Below are 22176 nucleotides of genomic sequence, written 5' to 3'. Positions count from 1 at the left end.
TTAAAATATATTTAATTGTTTGTCGAACAAAACAAACTCAATACCACTTAAAAAATCTAAATAAAAAGGAGCAGAACAAAGAAAAGTCTGCTATCTGCCCCTTCACACAAATAGATGAATTATAGTGTGTGGACTTGGCCAAATACCTACAAATCGCTTAGCGTAGCCTAGCTTAGCCTTATAAAGCATGGACAGTGAGCAGAAGGATGCTTATGGTTTTTCCATGGATAGATCATTTTAAGTGGATAATTATTTACTCTGCTTATAACGAGACGTTGAGGAAGCCATTGCAGAGCCCAGTGGGCTGCATCAGGTCGAGCCGGCGACTCCGAGATGCGGACACCGGTGTTCTGTCAGCTCAGCATACCCCGTCAGACCAGCATACCCTTAGTAATACACATGAGCGCGTGATCGTCATTAGCGGTTATCAGTCCCATTAAATGTCTTCAGATTGTGCCAGTAGACTGTTATCACCGAGTGAATCCTAACCCTGAATTAATTCTTTTTCCACCGTGGAGTTATATAATCTATTAAAGTGTATTCTCATAATAATTCAGTAGTCCTTGCATGTACTGTAAAATTAAATAAAAAAAAATAAATGATCTGCATGTTGCTCATATTAAAAAAACTAAAAACAAATAAATCTCATATCCTGTCAACTGAGTTGTAGAATCCTCTCCCTATAAATATTGAATTCTCTGTGAAATAATGCCGATCATTCTTCAATAAGATTCTCGTCAAACGGACATGCAAAGGCTAAAGTGTGTATTGGACCTAGTGAATGACTTTTTTGTTTTTTTATCCACAAAACTACGACAAAAACCGGACTAAATCGGGAAATAAAACGGCGTGATTGGCTGTAAGGAGAGCGGAGACAGATGAAACTATGTAATGCGTATTAATAAGGGTATGCTGGCCTGACGCTGTATGCTGAGCTGACGGCTCCACTTCCTCACTACAGTCACCGATTCTGGCTCTCCCTAAAATATAGGTGCCCTATGATGCGCCGTTTGTAAAGTTAAGCAGTCAAATATTAGGAGCAATATTTATGGTTATTTAGCGTCTTTTAAGAGAAAAATAAGGAGGTAATTTTTTTCACTATGTCATTCATTCATTTATAAAAATTATTATTAAATAAATATTTCTGACATTTTCACTGCAAAAAACGGAAATCTAATTAAGCAATTCTTACATAAAATAAGTGCATTTTTTCTCCATTTCAGTACGAAAGTGAGACACTTTCCCAATGGAACAAGACAATTAACATTTAAAATAAGAAAAAGCAATTGCATTGTCTTATTTCAAGTGCATATTATCTAATCATCTTATTTTAAGAGTAAAGATACTAATTTCATTGGCAAATCATCGTATTTACAAACTCAAATTAAGGGTAAATACACTTAATTTAAGACATTTTTACTTATTTCTAGATCATTTTTGCAGTGTTGAATTGAAAAAGCTTCCTGAATGGGAAGCAAAACATCTTCATACTTGGAAACCAAATCCAGTGGATTGTTTTGTTTACTTTTTTTGAATGACTATTAAGGATGCATGATATAATCGGCCCTCTATCGGTATCGGCCTTAAACCTGAATATTGGACATCGGCCACCCCACCGATATTTAACCCGATATTTGATCAGCTTCTGAGTTTCTAAAGTCTAAAAAAAAAAAAAAATGCTACTTCTTCTTCCTCAAAAACTTCTTTTTTACAGACTTAAAAACTTCTAAAGACGAGGAAAAAATATTGATCCATTAAAATATCCCAATATCTTCATATGCTGATATATTGCCATTTAAAAACACCATATCAATCTCTTTTACTAATGAAATATTGCTATATGTCATCGTTATGCTACGAAATCCCCCGAAAATCCACCAAATGTTGCCATATTTTTATATGTTGATATATTGACGCGGTATCGATCTATTTTACTAACAAAATCTCACAAGAATTAGCGAAATATCACGAGAGTTTGTAACAGAACGATGACATTTCACGAGATTTTGAAAGTAAAATAGATCGATACAGCGTTTTTAAAAATCTATTTGATATCAGCATATGAAAATATATTTGAGTATATTATTTTTCAAAGTGTCAGAAATGGATAACAAAACTGCTATTTTCAATGACTACTTATTTTTGTCCAGCTTTAACATCAGTATCGATATCGGTTATCGGCTACATGAGTTTTAAAATATCGGCATATCGGATATCGGCCAAAATCCCAATATCGTGCATCCCTAATGACTATAATCCTGATGACTGATAACCTTCACCAGCATCTATCCACAAAGGCAAAGATTGTGTCAGTTTGCTCTTCTTTTTTTAAAAAATAAAAACAAAAAGAAAACCTTTAAGCAAAAGATTGACTAAAGATTTGAACTGGACTGCTGATTATAATGAAATGCATGTAGAGACAGTTGGATGTTTTGATGCAGCTCATGAGCAGATGGTGCTTTCTGGTTCTGCAGAAACCTCACCCAGACCAACAGCTGCCAACTCAAATGATAAGAAGGAACTTTGTGTCTGTGAAACATAGTTAGAAATGTTTAAATAACCTGATGATGTTTGCTTTAACTTCAGCTCTGGATCGGGTCGACCTGCAGCGCGACCCAGAGGTTTGCGCTGCAGCTCTCTGGGCTGCTGGATAATCTGTGTTTTACTTTGAAGCGCAGCCGATTGTTCTCCACAGAGAGCTTCTGTATTTACAGCAGCCGTCAGCTCAGCAGCGCTGACCACCGGGCAGGCAGGAGGCAGCACTATCAGCCGCAGCCTCTGCCTTTTTGTGTGCCGCTCACAAATCCACTTTGACATGTTAGTAATCCTGTTTGTCCTTAGTGCAAATATGCTGGGAGGGCGTTTAGCTGCGAGACGTTGCGGTTCTGGAGACGATACCTCGGCAGAGGGAGTGAGATTCATTTCTTCTTTCCTCATTGAACAATAAAACAGGGCTGTTAGAGTTCAATCCTGGAAACAGAAGGCTTCAGATCTATCAGACTCTCTACCGTCAGATGATTAAAAATGGCTGATTTGGTGTCTGCAGTTTAATACGTTTGATGTCTGAAGGTTTGAAAACTGCTTGAACATAAACTGTGAAGCAAACCTTTAGTTTTGTTCTATTTATTGGCTTCTTTACTCGCTTGTTGTTGAAGAAGTGATGGTTGTGATTACAGTGTCTGCAGCAGAGCTGATTGGAGGTGGATTTACAGTGGAGCCACATCATTTCATGAGACGTTTCATTTTGCCCAGAGCCCAGTGGGGGGCCGCTGGCCCCTCGGCTGCAGCTTAGTAAACATCTGGCAAGTTTCCTGCACTGTTGCTCCTTACCCTGTAGGGGGCACTGCTAATATGCAGGACAGCTGTGTCCTAATTACCCTAAAAAAGGTTTGACACAACATATAGCAAAGTGTCAGAGATTACACAAATTTTACCCTAATGTGTATACAGGCTATTTAAATTCCAGACTATTCACGGGTATGTTGGCTCGTATTGTCAGGATTAAACTGGCAATATGGCTTGTTTGGACTTCATGTCTGCTCTTACTTTTTTATGTGTTAACATAAAGTTTTGAGCGGAATTTCGATACTTCAAAATGGGAGAAAAGAGATGGAATGAAGCGGCATGAGGAAAAGTGCTCCTTTAGTCCTCCAGCAGCCTAAGCCTATAACAGCATAGAGATAGAAAATAGCTCAGGAAGTTTCATCTTTAAGTTAAAAAAACAAACCAATGGACTTTGTTTCCAAGTTTGAAGACGTTTCGCTTCTCATCCAGAAAGCTTTTTCAATTCCATTCAGTTAATTCATTCCCGCTATCATTGCAACACCCACAGCCAGGCTTCACACGGGTCCTTAAAAAGTATTAAAAGGCATTGAATTCTTCAAAATAAAACTAAGGCCTTAATTGGTATTAAAATGTCTTAAATCCGTCTTTCGTATGTCTTAATTTTTAAAACATCATAACAGGACAATTTTATTACGATTTATTTTTGTAATCTAAATAAAGCGTTAATATTGACAATTTTTTTTATTATTTATAAAAAAAAACATAACTGCTCTCCATCATTGGTTCCGTCCCGATAGCGGAACCAATAAAGCGTTGTTGCTGCCGGGACATTTGGGAGATGCACCATTAACTTTTTGTCTGGAAAATATGAGCAAGCGTAAATGTATCCAAAATAGTCTCCAGCCAAGAGTTTCCTCCATGGCTAAAACCAGGGAACATACATGAGGCTCAGTGGATTTAGTGCAAGAAGTCATTCAAGCTCAGAACGATGGGAATTAAGGCAGTGGAGTCGCACATGCGAAGCGCGAAACACAAAGCGTCAAAATGGAGTTAGAGAGAAACAGCCGGTATTTCTCAGTTTAGTTCCACCCTTGTCTCTGCAACGCCTCCACTTATCACCAAATCAAACATACTAAGAAAACCATACAAAGAAAAATAGCTGCAAAAAAGACTTAGCACTGGTTATGTTGGGGCTTTAAAACTGATTAGTTTTGTTCCCTGCTAAAACAAAGTTTGTGAATTCAGTTAAATAATTGTTCAAATATATCTGTCATTTGTGTGTTTTTAGCTTTATTCCTGTATGGGAAGCTTTTAAAAATTTGAAACATTAGTGCAGTGGTTTATGTTAAAATAAACCTTTGGGTTAAGTTGTCACAAGCAGGTTTTTATTGTGTTTCTTGCAAATTTGGTCTTAAAGTTTTATTTCAAGTAGCATTAAACATTAAACACTCTGCACTTCTTTCTATTCCCAGTTAGTTTGTTGTGTCTCTGAGGTACAAATACAAAGAGATGAACATTTTCAGCTGACTCAGACCGTTTTTAGCTGTGGATTATAATCCTCCCCCCTGGAAAAAACAAACAAACAAAAAACTCTGAAGAATGCATCGGAACAGTTTGGGTCACCTCAAATGAGATTCTTCTCATCTGGCTAATAAGCCACATTCCTTTTGTTCTCTGCAGATACGTCCTGTTTGGCTGTTATTTTTAGGCCGGTTCTAATGGCGTCTTTTAATGGTCCCAGTTTAATTAAAGGCAGCCTGGAGGCAGAGGTTTGAAGGCTGCGGATCCTGGAACAGTTTCTACAAAAGAATCTTAGCTGTGTATCGTTTCATTTTTCCCCCCCAGCCTTTTATTGTCATTTCAATGTCACGAGTACAAAGCAACGAAATTCATCTCTGCATTTAATCCATCCCCATGGGGAACAGTGGGCTGCCATTGTGCGGTGCTCGAGGAGCAGAGTGGGGGTTAAACCCAGTTTGGCAGTCTGTGGGAGTGGGGCCTGAACTCAGAACCTCTGGATTCCAAGCTCTATGTCCTAAACACTAGGCCGCCACTTTCCCTTTCATGGCCAGTCGGGAATACTAATCCAAATTAAAGGAATAGTACACCCAAAACATGATTAGCCTTCATTTTCTACTCACCCCCATGCTGAACAACACTCTGGAGTACTTTTTTGATATCTCAAATGCATCTGGAGATCTGGGAGGCTTCTTGCTGTCTGCTGACATTCAAATAATGGAGGTCTATGGCGCCCGAGGCAGAAAGGTCCATAAAAGTCCACAGAAAACGTGTCAATATTCCTCCATACTGCTCGTCCAATGTATTCCAAGTGTCCTGAGTGGGTAGCGTCCATAATTTACTCGAAACAAAGTCATTTAGAATGTTTTTAGAGCATAAACCGTAGTGTATAGGATTTCCTAAAAGCGCGTTCACGAGTCTACGGAAACCGCGGCAGACCAAACCAGATGAAAGTGCGCATTCAGCGTCTGCTCTGCCGATAATGCAAGCGTAGAAGAAGAAATGTGCTGTTTACCTGTGCAAAGAAAGAAACAACGAAAGAAAAATGTCTGAGGACTTCAGTGTTGAGGAAGAGCATGAGTTCTTTGCCGAGCTGAATGCGTGTCGTGAACTCGCAGGCGTGCGCTTTCAGGAAATCCTATACACTACTGTTTATGCTCTAAAAACATTCTAAAGGACTTCGTTTCGAGTAAATTCTGGACGCTACCCACTCAGGACACTTGGAATACATTGGACGAGCAGTATGGAGGAATATTGACACGTTTTTTGTGGACTTTTATGGACCTTTCTGCCTCGGGCGCCATAGACCTCCATTATTTGAATGTCAGCAGACAGCAAGAAGCCTCCCAGATCTCCAGATGCATTTGAGATATCAAAAAAGTACTCCAGAGTGTTGTTCAGCATGGGGGTGAGTAGAAAATGAAGGCTAATCATGTTTTGGGTGTACTATTCCTTTAAGCCTGATGCTTGTCAGTGGTTGGCATGGTAACCAGTAGATTATGGATGTGTATGTATTTATGTGCTAAAGTAGAGGAATTTGCATATTGGACATCAGTTAAGAAAAGATAAACAATAGTCCTCTGATGGGCTGCTTCCGTCCGCTCTTAAGTTAATGATCAACCCAAAACTAACATACTTTTTAAAAGTGCATATTTACAAAAACCACCAAGTGTCCATCTTGATAGTGTTTAGTCCTTTTGGAGCCTAAATAGAATTCCAGCACCAGGTAAAATGTGGAGACATAACCAGACCTGGTGCCATCTGCTGGCAGTGCCAGGGAACTAGCAGCAAGCTAGCTGGCAATAACTAGTTAAAGCCCAATCTTCATGCAATATCTTGCAGTGAAGTGGCACAGCATTAAGACCAGCTTATGTTCAGTAAATAAACTGATCCACAGAAACTCTAAGTTCTAGTGAATCCTCCTCAGATCCTTCTGTGTAACATCAAGAAAAAAGGAAATTTCCATTCCTAACAGACACAAACGGACATCTAAATGCATTTAACTTCTCATCGAATATCTGTGATCCACCCCACTGCACGTTACAGGAAACTGTTATTTCTTTCTTTTTTTCTGCTTATTTGTTAATCGGTAATATAAAGTAATTTTATCTGTTATAATTTGTTACCGTTTTAACAATGTTTATTTAAGGCTAAAGCTTTCCCTCTCATGGAACATATATGGTTCATTCATTCAGCAATTGAATCTGACTGGTGTTGGATATTGGCCGATACACTCAGCCCAGGTATCGGTATCAGACTAAACGGGAACAAATGGATCAGTGCATCTCTACTATATACTCAACTAAAAGATTAATAAGTTACTAAATAATTGATAATTATTTCAACAAATGATAAATTGACATTTATCGGATTTAATGATATAGGGACGACCTGTCTCTACCAGATCGTCCATTGTTGGTTTAATTTTTTTTACCTTTTTTATTCAGCTGTCACTACATTTAAATCCCCCTGGGGAGCAGCGGGCTCCCATTGTGCGGCGGCCGGGGGAGCAGTCTGGGGTTAAAGGTCTTCATCAGAGACCAAGAGTGGCAGTCCATGGGACTTCAACTCAAAACCTCCGGGATCCAAGCGCAATGCTCTAACCGCTAGGCAACCCCTCCCCAAAATGACCGTTTTATAGCAGAGGGCGGGGGCATTCCCACCCTTTGGAGATGTGGGAGGAGCTTCCAAGTAGAGTAAATGGTTAATCAAACAGGGGTCAACGACCAAAAGTAACATTTAGGAGGTTTTTGTTAATGAAATTACATTTTAGAAAGATTCAAAGGCTAAAAAATACCTTTGCTTGAAATAGCCCCTTTATTGACTCTGTTTTGTAAGTTAGTTTTTCTTCAAAGAATTTTTTTGCATTATTTTTAATAGATAAATAATAAAATTCACCAGAGTAATACAATTCATGTTTAAACTAAGAAAAAATGACTCAATTCTCTTATTTCAAGAACATAATATCTTATCTTTTTAAGACCAATAATAATCATTATGTTGACAGATCATCCTATTCCGCTGCTCAAAGTTCAGTTCAAATACACTTCTATATTTATTTTAGCTCATTTTTTGCAGTATAAGACCCGTGACTCCCTTTACTGCGGAACTAGAAGGACTGTGGTTCTTCTCCTCAGGATGTTTTACAGCTAAAGCATCGCGTCTTAGCTGCGCCGACCTGAAGCCTGAAGTCCTTGATCATCACGGTCATCTCTAAGCTCATTTTGAGGTATTCATACAAGCTGGATCGGCAGCAGCCGTCACCCAAGGCTGCAGCAGACATCGCTCTTAATCACTGCTTTCACAGCATGAAGAGAATAAATTTCAGGCACTCGTAAAAATGTCCAATTTCATGTCCAGCTCTAAACGACGTTAGTTTGAAGGCATTATTGGGAAATACCTGATTTGATTGGAGTTCCTGAAATGAGAGAGAAACTCTGCGTGTTTTCATTAATGTTCAGCAATCAAGCGGTTTGTGTTCTGACAGCAGGTCCAGTAGAGCCGAGCCTGATGCAAAGAAAACACAATGGGGGGTTAAATCACAGGCTGCAGCCATTGACTGGCCTAACACTGGTAGGCTAGAGCAGCTGAGGGACGTTTGGACCCTGGAAATGAGCCTAGATGTCAGAATAGAGGAGTTCTGCTGGTTCAACAGTCAACCAATTAGCATCCAGGATTTGTATTTGAATATTTGAGTTCTTAGGTATTTCTTGTTTGCCCTCTGTTCACCCCTCAGGTCAGTCTCCTTTTCCCTAGTTCCCTTCTAGACTCCTCTGGTCACACCTGCTCCCAGTCTGCTCATTAGCCTGGTCTTTGTTTCTCGCTCAGTCACTGTTGCTGGTTTGTCATCAATTCTTTCCCCCTTGTTGTGAGGATTCCTGGTATTCAGTATTTTTGGATTTTGTGGATTTATGTTTGTGGGTTTTTTTCTATAGAATCATCAGCTTCAGTCTGTGCATTTGAGTCCTCTTCAAACCTTCACCCAACCTCATAGGAAATGTTCCGTTCTGGTCGACTTCTTACAGAGTGCTTTTTCTAACCTTATGACTGGAAAGCTGAGTGGAAGGAAAATGTCTGCTAGAAAATGTTGCACATGCAGCAGGGATCATTTCAGCCTAAAGAGAGATGTTGGTTTTCAGGCTAAATCTGGTCATTCCATCCTAGCATAGGCGTAACTTCCTTAAGGACTGGTGTGGACATGTCCCCACCAATATTTTGTACACGTATTTTGCTTTCGGTGCTGTGTATATCTGATTAAAACCCCATACATGCCGCTCCTCAGAAAGAAAAAGTTCTCCCCGCTGCTCACCGTCCACAAACCCCAACAAAAAACTCAGAAAAAGAATCTGTTGCCTCTCGCTTTCTCCCCATCACCCCCCTCCGCCCTCTCCCCATAACACCTGTTGCTTCCCTCCAAAAATGCTAACCCATTCAGGGACAGCAGTGGACTCAGACTTGCAGGTGAGAGGGACTTGTGGAAATATTAAGACCTAATTTTAGTCAGGAGAGACTTAAAGTAGTAAAAGAATAGAGAATAGTGTAAAAATAAGTTAATACCGTATTTAAAATATAACTAAACCGTTGGAAAAAAAACTCAAACCACTTTTTTCCGGCCCTGTTATGTCAGCTACACTAGAGTCCTGCAACGGGTCGGGTACCCGCGAAAAATACATTAAAAAAATAAACGGGTCGGGCGGATATTTTTTAGTCCGGGCGGGTAGGTGGTGATTTTTTTTTATGCGTGTGTGTTGTTATGGACATCAGAAATGTTATATTAATCAGGCACTGGGTGCAGCGCAGCGTACAATAGCCTATGATGTGTTAACGGGTCGGGTTGCGGGTTAAATATCAACGGGTCGGATCGGGTTCGGATTTGAATTGAAGATATCCGCGGGTGACGGGTCGGGTTCGGTAGTCATCCTAACGGGTTCGGGCGGGTGCGGGTTGGTAAAACTCGACCCATGCAGGTCTCTAAGCTACACTACATTCAGTATCGTTGCCATAGAAACAGACAACAGCGCCAATATATCAGAATTATACTAAAACACACGCAAATAATTTCCCACATAAAAAACAGGACTTTCGGTCCATTACAGTTTTCCGTTTTTAGAGGGTTGTTTATTTTGCGTTTATTAAGTGATGGCTGTGGTTTATTAGCTTTCACTGCTATAAGCTTTCGCAGCAGTGATTGATTAATTTAAACACCTGCTCTACTGATGGTCTATCGGAGTTGGTGTTTAGGTTGAACATAAAGAACACCTTTTATTTCAAGCTTCTTGTAGCTACTGTTTTAATCCCGGCTTTACTTAAAACTTTTTCCTGACTTTGATAGTGTTGCCATTCAGTAGCAAGCACTGCGCCCCTTTTTCTTTTATATGTAAACGTACATTTAAGATTTAGCGTGTTAAGTTGACAACTCATGAGCAAGCTGCTTTTTGCAATCTAGCAGGAAGGTAAGGATAGGATCTTGCAGGTGTGACGTCACTCTGCAGGGGGTCCAAAGATAAAAGCTTTAAACAATTTTGGCATTGGAATTTCAGATTTAAGGGAGTTAGAAAGTTCACTTAGTAAAAGTGCAAATAATAAATCTGATTACCGATTACTTTTAAGCTGGTTGAACATACTGCGACAGACTGGTGACCTGTCCAGGGTGATCCCACCTCTCACCCAGAACGTGGCTGGAGATATGCACCAGCACCTCCTGATCCCACTGAGGGATAAGGTTAAAGAAAATGGATGGTTGAACATAGTCCGTTCTCCCAGATTCTATCAAATCAGTATTGATACCCTAAGGGGCGGATTTAGGAAATTTGGGGCCCTAGGCAAAGACAGGCAGGGGGCCCCCTGAGAAGAAAACCCATAAAACAGACCCATTCTGCAGATAGAGAAATGTTAATAGAATAGACATCCATTATTTGTTCTAGGTTTTCTCCCTCTCTTCTTGTCCCTTTTTCCTCTCTATTTATCAGCGTTCTGATGGCATTTTAGCCAAAGGATTTTTATCAAAAACATAATTAATGTGCACAAATAAGGAATAGTTGTATTCCTTTACCATTAGGCAATACTAGGCAACTGCCTAGTATTGCCTAATGGTAAATCCCCCCCTGGATACCCTGCTGGTGGATGTTCTTGACAGAAAGACGGAGTTGCTTAATCATATTCTGCTTAAGGCCCCATAAGATCTTGTCCGAGTCCTGGTTTAAAAGTAAATTAATTTTAAAAAGTGACCTAAAATTGACCGCCAATAAATGTTCTACAAAATTGATATATTTATTTGATTTCTACTGTCTGTTTAGATTTATGTGATATTTTTTGCACAAAATATATAAGTGAATATTGTAACAGTTATGTTTTCAACTGTAAGCATTAAATTGATAAATGTTATTCGCATTTTTTTGGCTTTATCCTTTCCAACAAAAAAAAAAGGCGTCGCGCAGGGACCTCCCTTTCTGTCGACCCAAGTATGCAGAACCCACGAAACGGAAACTGAAGTGAAAGGTTAAACAAAGTTTATTGTTTCACAAGCACAGAGAAATCACAGTTTCTGGTTCAGGCCTGGGGGGCAGGTTCACTGGAGTCTGCGTGGGAGATAGTTCAGTTAGCGTTGCATCAGAAGAGTTTGACTTTGAGAGTTTCAGGTTGTACCTTGAGGGTTCTTGGTTAAGCTTTGGGAGGAGAACTGTTGGGTCCAGAGAATGTTTGTTCAGCAGAGTCCGTAGCTGCTTAGCGTCTTACTTCTAGAGAGAGGTCAGACCTTGGTTTTGAATTTCCAGCTCTTGGTCCAGAGCTGCATGGAAATCCAGAGAGGAGTCCTCAGGTTTGGCTCAGAGGGCAGACACGGCAGGTTAAGCTCTTCCAGAGCTTCACAGGAGAAAAACAGGTTTCCTGAAAGTAGAGACAAAATGGGTTAGAATCCAGTCTGGATTCAAAGTCAACAAAGTGCTCAGAAGGATCTTGGCCTTAGTGCTAACCAACTGAATTCAACACTGCGACATTGAGGCAAGGTCTGAAGACAGCTTATATAGTGTGGATCCTCTGATGAAGGAATGAGCCTCAGCTGTGCAGGAGGCTAGGCTGAGGAGGATCCACGGCGGACTCTGCTGGAGGAAGGTGGTATTACTCCAGCTCCCAACACTTACCTTATGAGCCGTCCCCACCAACTTTCAACACAAAGTTACACCCTTGCATCCTAGCCTTGATTTAGCCCAATAATGGACGTTGAAAAGACGCTACAAGCAGTTTTTAATACCTTTTCAACAATCGGAAAAGTAAAGCTTTTCACCTTTCACTTTTCAACCAAATGTCTCACAGAGCAAAAATTGAAGAACAATTTACATTGAAGAGACGACATTTACATCCAAACAACGTCTGCATTTGGTTGAAAAGTGAAAGGTGAAAAGCCCCAATTTTTAGATTGTTGAAAATACATTGAAAACTGGGTTTGTAACGTCTTTTCAACGTCTTTTATTGGACTAAAGTTGAACAAACCAAACACAGCCCAATTCTTAACAACAGTTTCTGGACTAAATCAAGATTTAGCCTAAAAACCAACCTCTAAATAGTCTAAAACGTGGAAAGGACGTAAATCATTTCATCTTTTTAACCAATTTTTCGCTCAGAGGGTGATCTCAAATCAGGCAAAGATAATGCAAAGAGAAGCTCAGCGAAAATTAGGGAGAATTTATTTTCCTCTATAGAAGATGAAGCTTGGATCAGTTGTTGAAATGTTGGTAGAAATGTCCTCCAGCACCATGAAAGCCTCCTCCTGGGCAGAGAATTAGCATTCACTGAGCTTTGTCTTCCGTCGGCTTTCTGATAATTATTCTGGGTTCACGTCGCCTCTGAAGGAGCAGCGTGCGCCATGTCAAGAGCTGCTCTGAGGTTTAAGTTTGTGTTCTGCAGCTCCAGCAGAGGCAGGTGCTCCGTCACACTAATCCACAATGACAGCCTGATAGCCGCCCGTTTCCTGCTACACCTCCCGCTTCCCGGGGCCTCCACTCCAGAGCCAAACTAACAATTTTGTCCTCGCCTGACGTAATTGGGGCAAAGGATGATGGTTTGTTCAGAAACACGGCTCCGTGGAGCTGACTTTGTTCTGGAAGTTCAGGGGGAAAAAAGGAGTGGAGATGTTGGACCACCAGCTGAGCCAGAGGGCAGTTCGCTGCTCGGCTGGAAACATCGGTTTAGTTTTTCCGTTATGAATCCATATCCCCCACCTGTAATGATAATTAGACAACAGCAGATTATTCCCAGGAGTTTGGGGCTTTAATGCTGACAGATTATCTTTTGCTCAAGGAGTGATTTGCTGTTTGATGTTGGCTCATTTCATCCGTAACTCATTGAATGATGTGAAACACATCTGTTCTCCATTAGGAGAGAGAACGAGGGTCCATTTGCATTTGAATGCGGGGAAACTTCCAGTTAGCTGAACCTTTGTCAACGTTTAGCGCCTCCGGACCTTTTGGCAGGTGTGTTTTATTGCGTTGGTTTCACAGGAGGTGGTCGGGGCGCTGTATGGGGGGGTTTAGGAAGATTCCAAGGGACCTTGACTGAGGGGGAAAAGAAGAAAAAATATGTCCTGCTATATATGTCAAATATAAAAAGAAAATCCAGCAGTATAATAAATTATCCTTGTGTTCTCCCATATTTTCTAGCAGGAAAACAGCAAAATAAGGCATAAATATATCTTATTAAAATCTGTCAATAATAAAAAAGTTTTGTTGGATTTTTATATTCAGATTAAATCACAACCATTAAAGGAAATCTATAAATCTTGGTCAATCTCATGAGCCGCCTAAAGCAGCAGCAACAAAAATACATGTTTTGTCTTTACAGATATTTATGAAGCATAAAAATAATCTGTCCTTTCATAAAGTTTTAGGGAAACCTTACAGGACAATATTTTCACAATCCAGAAACTATTTTCTTTTCATTCATACATAGGTAATATCAATGTCTCAAAAAAATTTATTAAAACCTGCGGGGTCCAAATAAAGAAAATCAACAACCAGTAAAGGTCAAGAGACATTTTTAATTATAATCTGTTATTTTAAACAAGTGTTGCACCGATACCGATACCAGTATCTGGCGGGGCCCCGATCCAGCACTAAAATAATGGTATCGGCGAGTATCAACAAATAGGGCACTGATACCATTCTGAGAGCCAAACGTTTCTTCAACTATTGTCACTAGTGTTGCGCCGATGCCATTTTTTGGCCCTGATACCGATACCCGACACCTGGCTGTGCAGTATCGGCTGATACCGATACCATAAAAATGTAAAATAATTGCCACCATGGCTTCATGTCAAGCTGCTGCCTTCCTTTGTGAAGCAGGAAAAAAATCTAAAACAAAGTGAATCCAGTAGAACTTTTTATTGCCTACCTGGAATGGGTGACAATAGTTGAATAAACGTATGGCTCTCAAATGGTATCGGTGCCCTATTGGTTGGTACTCGCCGATACCGATACCACCATTTTAGGGCAGTATCGGGGCCCCTTCCGATACTGGTATCGGTGCAACACTAATTGTCACCCATTCCAGGTAGGCAATAAAACGTTCTACTGGATTCACTTTGTATTAGTCTTTTTCCTCCTTCACAAAGGAAGGCAGCAGCTTGACATGAAGCCATGATGGTGATTATTTTACATCCAAGCAGGACGCAGTTCTTCATATATACACACACATCAATTTCAAACAGATGGTATCGGTATCGGCCGATACTGCAAAGCCAGATATCGGTATCGTTCTATAGTGCACAGTCAGGTATCGATATCGGCCGATACTGCAAAGCCAGATATCGGTATCAGCCGATACTGCAAAGCCAGATATCGTATCGGCCGATACTGCAAAGCCAGATATCAGTATCGGCCGATACTGCAAAGCCAGGTATCGGCCGATACTGCACAGTCTGGTATCGGTATCAGCCGATACTGCAAAGCCAGATATCGGTATCGTTCTATAGTGCACAGTCAGGTATCGATATCGGCCGATACTGCAAAGCCAGATATCGGTATCAGCCGATACTGCAAAGCCAGATATCGGTATCGGCTGATACTGCAAAGCCAGATATCGTATCGGCCGATACTGCAAAGCCAGATATCAGTATCGGCCGATACTGCAAAGCCAGGTATCGGCCGATACTGCACAGTCTGGTATCGGTATCAGCCGATACTGCAAAGCCAGATATCGGTATCGGCCGATACTGCAAAGCCAGATGTCGGTATCGGTCGATACTGCAAAGCCAGATATCGTAGCGGCCGATACTGCACAGTCGGGTATCGGTATCAGCCGATATTGCAAAGCCAGATATCGTATCGGCCGATACTGCACAGTCAGGTATCGAGTAGGGTTGGGAATTGATAAGATTTTCACGATTCCGATTCCCTTATCGATTCTCTAAAACGATTTGATTCCCTTATCAATTCTCTTATCGATTCTGTTAACAATGAACTTGGTAAATGCACGGTGACATTGGTCTACCTTCTCCTGGGTCATTCTATCTCTGCCTGCCTCGGTAAAAACAGAAGGCAGTGAACGGGAGCTGCAGCCTCTGATCCAGCCAGGCTACCCGTCTCCTCACAGTCATCTAAATCTAATGGAGAAGGCATCCGTTTAATGAAAAAGCATTACTGTACTATTACGGGAATTAAACTCATCTCCCCCTGATTTAAATGAATGAGCGTCACCTTTCTCTGGCTTCTTGAACTGCAGAGCAACTTGGTAGCATGTTCTATAACCTAAAGAGAGGTAGGAAACTGGTTTATTTCCAGAAAAAGCATCTGATTTACTAGGAACCACATTAAGCTCAGCCAGTGACATAAAAAACTAGCTACTAACCACCAGAGTTTCCTTCCATGATGGTCGTAACTTTAGCTTCTGTACGGAAACATCAAAAACACGGCATTCGTAAAAATGTATGCCATGGCGTGTGTGCAGATGTTGCTGCATTTTGGATGTTTTTCCTCCCGCGGACGTTATTATAACTTTACATCCAAACTCTTTTTTGCTTTTCTAGACTTACGCCTGGTCACGTCGTACTTGCTTACTAAATCCTGTGCGCATAACTTGCTTAGAAAATGCGACGCAAGTAGTGCTGCCCAGCTCTAGGCAGCAGGTGGGTTCGGATCCGGACCGCGGTCCACTAATCCATGACCTCTGATTTAGTGTAAACTTCTGACTCCTGAAGGAGACTTACTCTCATGAACAAAGACGTTTAAACTCTCCTTTCCCTTTTCTCTGTTTACATATTATTGTCTTTAAAGGGAAATTTGTTCAGTCTTCTGTTTTCTTTGCAATTAAACAGATTAAATCTCAGCTTTGTGTCCAGCATCCTCTGCTGTGAACTCTGTAACGTTCCTCCTGATGAGTTTCGATCCAAACATCCAGATCAGGCTCTCCACGGATTCTCCTATCATCTGCAGTCGTTTCCACCTGTGCTGCTGCAGGATTGATTGCTGTAGAAACTTCAGCAGAGAGCTGTGGCAATAAAGGAGCAGGTTTGCAGCTGATAGAAATGTTTACCTCTCCGACCAACCGCCCTCGCTTTTAATCAAAATTAGATGAACACCGTGATAAAAAAAAGTTTCCCATAAAATAAATTAACGTCACTATTAGAAAATTACAGAATGTCGTAATTTTTTCTGCACTGTCAGATGACAGCCTGCCCACAGGGGGCGGCGGTCTGCAGGTGAGAGCCATCAGAGGTTCAGCCGTACCCACACATTTATTTCGAAATTACTTAAAATGGAACATAGCAGCTGACCGAGCTGCTTTACTCATAAAAATAAACAAACGCAATAAAACAGGGAAATATATAAAATCAAAATATCACAAATACAAGTGCAATATTAGGGCAAAGATGTTAGCTCACTCAGGGTGAAAAGCCAAAGAGAAAAAGTGTACTTTTATAAACCAAAAACAGGCCAGCCTGACCTTATTCCATAAAAAGGCTCCTTAAGATGAAATAAAGGCATTTCCAGTCAAATGATCTAAAGCTCCTGTGACACCTTTCTGATTTATACATGCCTAACGTCCCAGAATCTCCTAAAACACTGGCATATGTTGGATAAGTTATCGGTACGCTGAAACACGTCGCCATACGGCGAGTACATCGAGACATTTTGAGCAAGTTCAAAATTTCCCCACATATACCAGCGTATGCCATACATGGGGCATCATTTCCAGGTAAGTTACCTGGTGGTTGACATAAGTGTCAGTTACACATAAAGCCTGGTTTATACTCAGACACCAGGTCATCTGCGTGTGTGTCGCAGTTACTGCAGATATGCCCCGCCCCCCTTCTGCAAGCACTCTGCTGCAACTCTCCCAAGGTGTAGGTGACCGCAGACAGGGCTGCAGACAGGAGGCCTCTGGTTGATCAATTCTACATCCGCTCTACACTATGCGTATTTCCATACTGGCTTGTTTTGTTTGTATGACCGCCATTGTGGAAAACGACTGGTGCGCGAAGTTTGCCCTTTATCAACGAAAATGCCCTTTTGAAACTCGTTTTTATTTTATTTTTTAAAATTGTTAATATTATTAAGATTTACTGAGGTTGGTTTTGAAATGATCTTTTGAAAACCTGAGCCATTAAAAAGGACTGAAACAATGCCCCGAAATGAGCCACCTCCTTGCGCACACCCGACCAGCCTATCTCTCTTCCTTTGTCACGTGAACTCGCTCGGTCGCCCGCAGGGCATGCCAGACGCGCCGCATCATAGCAGTTCAGTAAGCGTCTAAAGATAGCAGGAACGGTCGCTGACAGGCTGCTTCTCCCGTGCCCCATTAGCCAGGTAATATACAGATCAAGCAAATCATTTTGTTGTGCATTAAAATGTCTCATTCAGCAGCACCAAACAAGCATTTTTGCCGACTGGTCACCTGATAAACTAGTTAAACTAGATAAAGTTTTACACTGTAGTTGGGAGCCTTAGTTATATGCTATTGATCTGCTCCTTTGGGTTAAACGTATTGAAAAACCTTAAAAGCTGTTCACATTTTATTTTTAAGTGGTTTGTACAAAATCAGCAGGTATTAAAATAGCTATTATTTTGTAGGCTAGCATAAGTCATATCCACGTGACTTAGACAAGACTTCCAGTCATGTTGCCCTAATAGCCCATTATTTAAACTAATGTGGCATATTTGTTAAAGCTATAATTATTATTATTATTATTATTATCATTGTTATTGTCATGATGGTTATTTTTATTATATTGTAGCCAGTCACAGCAGGGAAGCTCTATACCATCAACATCTACCAGGACAGGAGATGAGGAAGAGTTCAGGGAAGACACAGAGACAGAAAAAGACCAGGATGAGGGAGAACAGATGGGTGAGGGAAAACAGATGGGTGAGGGAGAGCAGATGGGTGAAGGAAAACAGGGAGATGAGCCACATGAAAGAAGAAGAAAGATGAGCAAGCGTACTCAAAGTAGTACGCTTTAGTCTGTTCTGATGCTGTGACTTATTCCATTGAAAACTCACACTTAGAGAATGTTACAAATAAAAGTCAAATTTCATTCAACATGCGTGTGTATTTTTTTTTATAATGAAGTGTTCCACGTGCGCTAAAAAGTGCCCCCCCCCCGAGCACCTGCCCCCCAAAATGTCTGTGCATGCCTCTGTGCGCGAGAACGCTGGGAACCTTTTTCCACCTGGATCCCCGCTCTCTCTCGCCCTCATGTCCCTCCGTTGCTGGACAAACTTGCCCCCACTTCCTCACCGCCTCAGCAGTATCTCGACCCACAGCTAGTTCCCGATTGTCCCTCTTGCGTTGTGGCGTGGAATAACATGGCGCAGACCACGCTTCAATATTGGGCATGAATCAAAAATATCTGCGACAAGCTCACTGCAACACACTGCTGCTGGAGGATAACCAGACCTTAAGTCATGGCATCTAGCTTATCCTAAACCTCTGAGTAACTTCTGCGTAACTTATCCAGAACTTCTCTCCAACGCATATCAGCGTATCTGCCGTGTTCCAGACGAGCGCTGAACGTGTGTCTACCTTCCAGCTACTGTATAATGGCGTATTGGCAGCGTTTTGGTATAAAGGGGGTTCACAGGAGGAAACCGTCAGTTCTCCTCCAGACTTCATCCCCATCATAGGGTGAGCCAGAAGGTGAGTGATGGATCCTCCCTGCGTTCAGAATCAGAATCAAGTTTATTGCCAAGTAGGTTTGCACTTACAAGGAATTTGACTTGGTGTTGTTGGTGCAGACAAAAAACAAAATAAGATAGAAAAACAAAATAAGACAGTTCACGCCCACCACCAACAAACTCCCTAGCAGACATGACGCTCAATCTGCTGCCACCAGAAACCTTTCTTTCGTTCGTTCGTGTTTCTGTCTTTCTTTCTCATTATTTTTTATTTTTTTTGGGCGGGCGATAAACAGCAGCTAGGTTAATACTGCAATTAAAGACATCTGACCTCCAGTCAACATAAACTAACTTGTCATGGGCATTACGCTGCCGTGCGTTATGCATTGCTCGTGCTCTTTATGAATACTCTATGTATACGCCCAAAATTGAAAAACTACATCGAAAGTTCAGCGTTTTAGGAGATTGTGGGACGTCAGGCATACGCTGGCTGAATCAGCAAGGTGTGACGGGGCCAATGTGATGGCATTTAAAGGCACCACAGTTCTGAAAAATAAGAAGGGCTAAGAGCGTTTAAAGACTTAAAAACAAACAGGCTAACTTTAAAATGGATGGAAGCCAATGAAGGGACGCCAGACCCAGAGTGATGTGCTCTCTACCTGCACAAGTTAAAAATCATACAGGATATAGTAAGAGGGAGGCCTGACTAACGCTGATCAAAAGAGAGCTGCAGTAATCCAGACATGAAGTAGTGAAAGCATGGATCACTGTCTCTAGATGGGGCCTGGGGGGGGGGGCTTGATTACTAACGGGTTCCTCAGCTGAAAGAAACACCACTTAACCAAGCTGTTGACATGGCTGTCAGATTTCAGGCGAGGCTCCAGTCTTATTTTATTGAAATGAAGATTAAGTGCCATTCCTCTTTGTTACACCTCACATGTTTCAGCTTCCATCTCTGCTCTATAGACCCTCCTGCTTCGATGAGTTTGTTCTTAACCAGAATGAAAAGATGGTGCTGCTCCTGGGAGCAGGTTATTCCTGTTTTCCGACGCGCTCCGTCCTCCAAACATCACCCAACTTCCAGACGCTCTGTTAGGATCCTCTGCCTCTCACACTAACCGGAGCTCAGGGTTTCCAGCTGTCCAGCACTTCTCTGGAATCCAATTTCCAATTATTCACAGAAGCAGGCAAGCAGCAAACCTTCACCCCTGCAGGCGTTGTTGCAGCTCAGCCTGCCTCCATGCTGAGCATTAAGTCCTGCCTGGAAGCCTTTTAGTTTGGTTGGGGGTCACTCTTCCAGTCCCAGTCCTGCAACCATCACTGATGCCCCTGAAGCGCATCCCTGACTCTGCATAGCTTTACCCAGATGTTCCTCACATGGGAGGAGGCGTAATAAAGAAACGGCTGAACTATGAAAAGAAAGGGTTATAGAAACCATCCACCCCAGGGTGTGAAGGATTAAAACATCGCAATGACAAAATTTAATGGTTTATTTTCCATTCATAGAGTTTTAGACCAGAGGACCCCAAAGAGTTCAGCCTGTGACTCCAAAATGCATTTTAGCAAAGATTATTTCTATGCTTTATTTCAGTGGTGAGATATTTCCAACCGCTCTATAAAAAACTCTTTACAGTGGCTTAGTTAGAGAGTAAAAGTCAAAACTTAAAGTAAGATGATTTTACTATGAAATACAAAAGAAATTATAAATCTATCTATCTATCTATCTATCTATCTATCTATCTATCTATCTATCTATCTATCTATCTATCTATCTATCTATCTATCTAGATATATAATATTTTATTTTAAGTAGAAAATAAATAAAAAAAACGCTGAATGTTGGAAAAACTTTAAATCATATCTCAGTCCTATGTTTACTACGGAAGAGGATTAGGGCCACTGAAAAAAAAAAAAGTAAACGGATTTTTAAATTTTATTTCAGTTTAACATGGGAACAAAGTCAGAATTCTGACTTTAATCTCAGAATTCTGACTTTTTTCCCATACTATATCCATCCATCCATCCATCCATCTTCCTCCGCTTATCCTGGGTCGGGTCGCGGGGGCAGCAGCTTAAGAAGGGAGGCCCAGACTTCCCTCTCCGCAGCCACTTCTTCCAGCTCTTCAGGAGGAACCCCAAGGCGTTCCCAGGCCAGCCGAGAAACATAGTCTCTCCAGCGTGTCCTGGGTCTTCCCCTGGGCCTCCCCCCGGTGGGACGTGCCCGGAACACCTCACCAGGGAGGCGTCCAGGAGGCATCCTAAACAGATGCCCAAGCCACCTCAACTGGCTCCTCTCGACGTGGAGGAGCAGCGGCTCTACTCCGAGTCCCTCCCGGATGACCGAGCTTCTCACCCTATCCCTAAGGGAGAGCCCAGCCACCCTACGGAGGAAACCCATTTCGGCCGCTTGTATCTGCGATCTCGTTCTTTCGGTCATGACCCAGAGTTCATGACCATAGATGAGGGTAGGAACGTAGATCGACCGGTAAATCGAGAGCTTCGCTTTTTGACTCAGCTCTCTCTTCACCACGACGGACCGGTACAGCGCCCGCTTCACGGCAGATGCTGCGCCAATCCGCCTATCGATCTCCCGCTCCCTTCTTCCTTCATTCGTGAACAAGATCCCAAGATACTTAAACTCCTCCACTTGGGGCAGGACACCCCCCCTGACCTGGAGAAGGCACTCTACCCTTTTCCAGCTCAAGACCATGGCCTCGGATTTGGAGGCACTCCCATACTATACTGAAATAAAATAAAAAAAAACAGTTAACTTTTTTTTTTTTCCAGTGGCCCTAATCCTCTTCCGTAGTTTACATTTGATCACTGCTGCACTTTGAAAAAATGTAGATGTCTTGAGAGCTTTACTGTTCAAAATTTCGTTTTATATACATGCTGTGTACAAAATGACAATAACGTTTGTCTAAGTCTAAAATTATTGATATAAGAAAATTAAAATGATTAGGAAAACAGTTTGACGGACGAAGTAAACGTTTGTTCCATTATTGTTGGAAGCAAACAGCCTGTTTTGTAAAGGGAAATTTGAAAAAAAAAAAAAAAAATTACAATCAAAATTTCTAAACAAAATAAAAAGGCTTTTAGAGTAACTGTGCTGATTTTAAAATGTGCTTTACTGCTGGGGGCTGGGTTTCCCTCTGGAGCGAAGACGCATTTTATTGGTCAGCCTGGATGTTGCCAAACATTTTTCATTGGTCAGGAGCGAATGGTTCTACTGGGCTAGAAGGGAGAAGAATGTGATCTTTAAAACACA

The 22176-nt window shown here is 41.5% G+C and overlaps 1 protein-coding gene across 1 annotated transcript in view; it reads left to right on the top strand.

Annotated features, from left to right (window-relative positions):
- Positions 1–22176, top strand: part of sntg2 (syntrophin, gamma 2) — a 169338-nt gene that overhangs the window by 68784 nt on the left and 78378 nt on the right. The gene's annotated exons all lie outside the window — the stretch shown is intronic.

The sequence above is a fragment of the Cyprinodon tularosa genome, unplaced genomic scaffold (assembly GCF_016077235.1).
Source record: "Cyprinodon tularosa strain WSP-4 unplaced genomic scaffold, ASM1607723v1 ctg6, whole genome shotgun sequence".
In the NCBI taxonomy this organism is placed as follows: Eukaryota; Metazoa; Chordata; class Actinopteri; order Cyprinodontiformes; family Cyprinodontidae; genus Cyprinodon; species Cyprinodon tularosa.
This window is presented reverse-complemented; position numbering and strand designations above follow the sequence as displayed.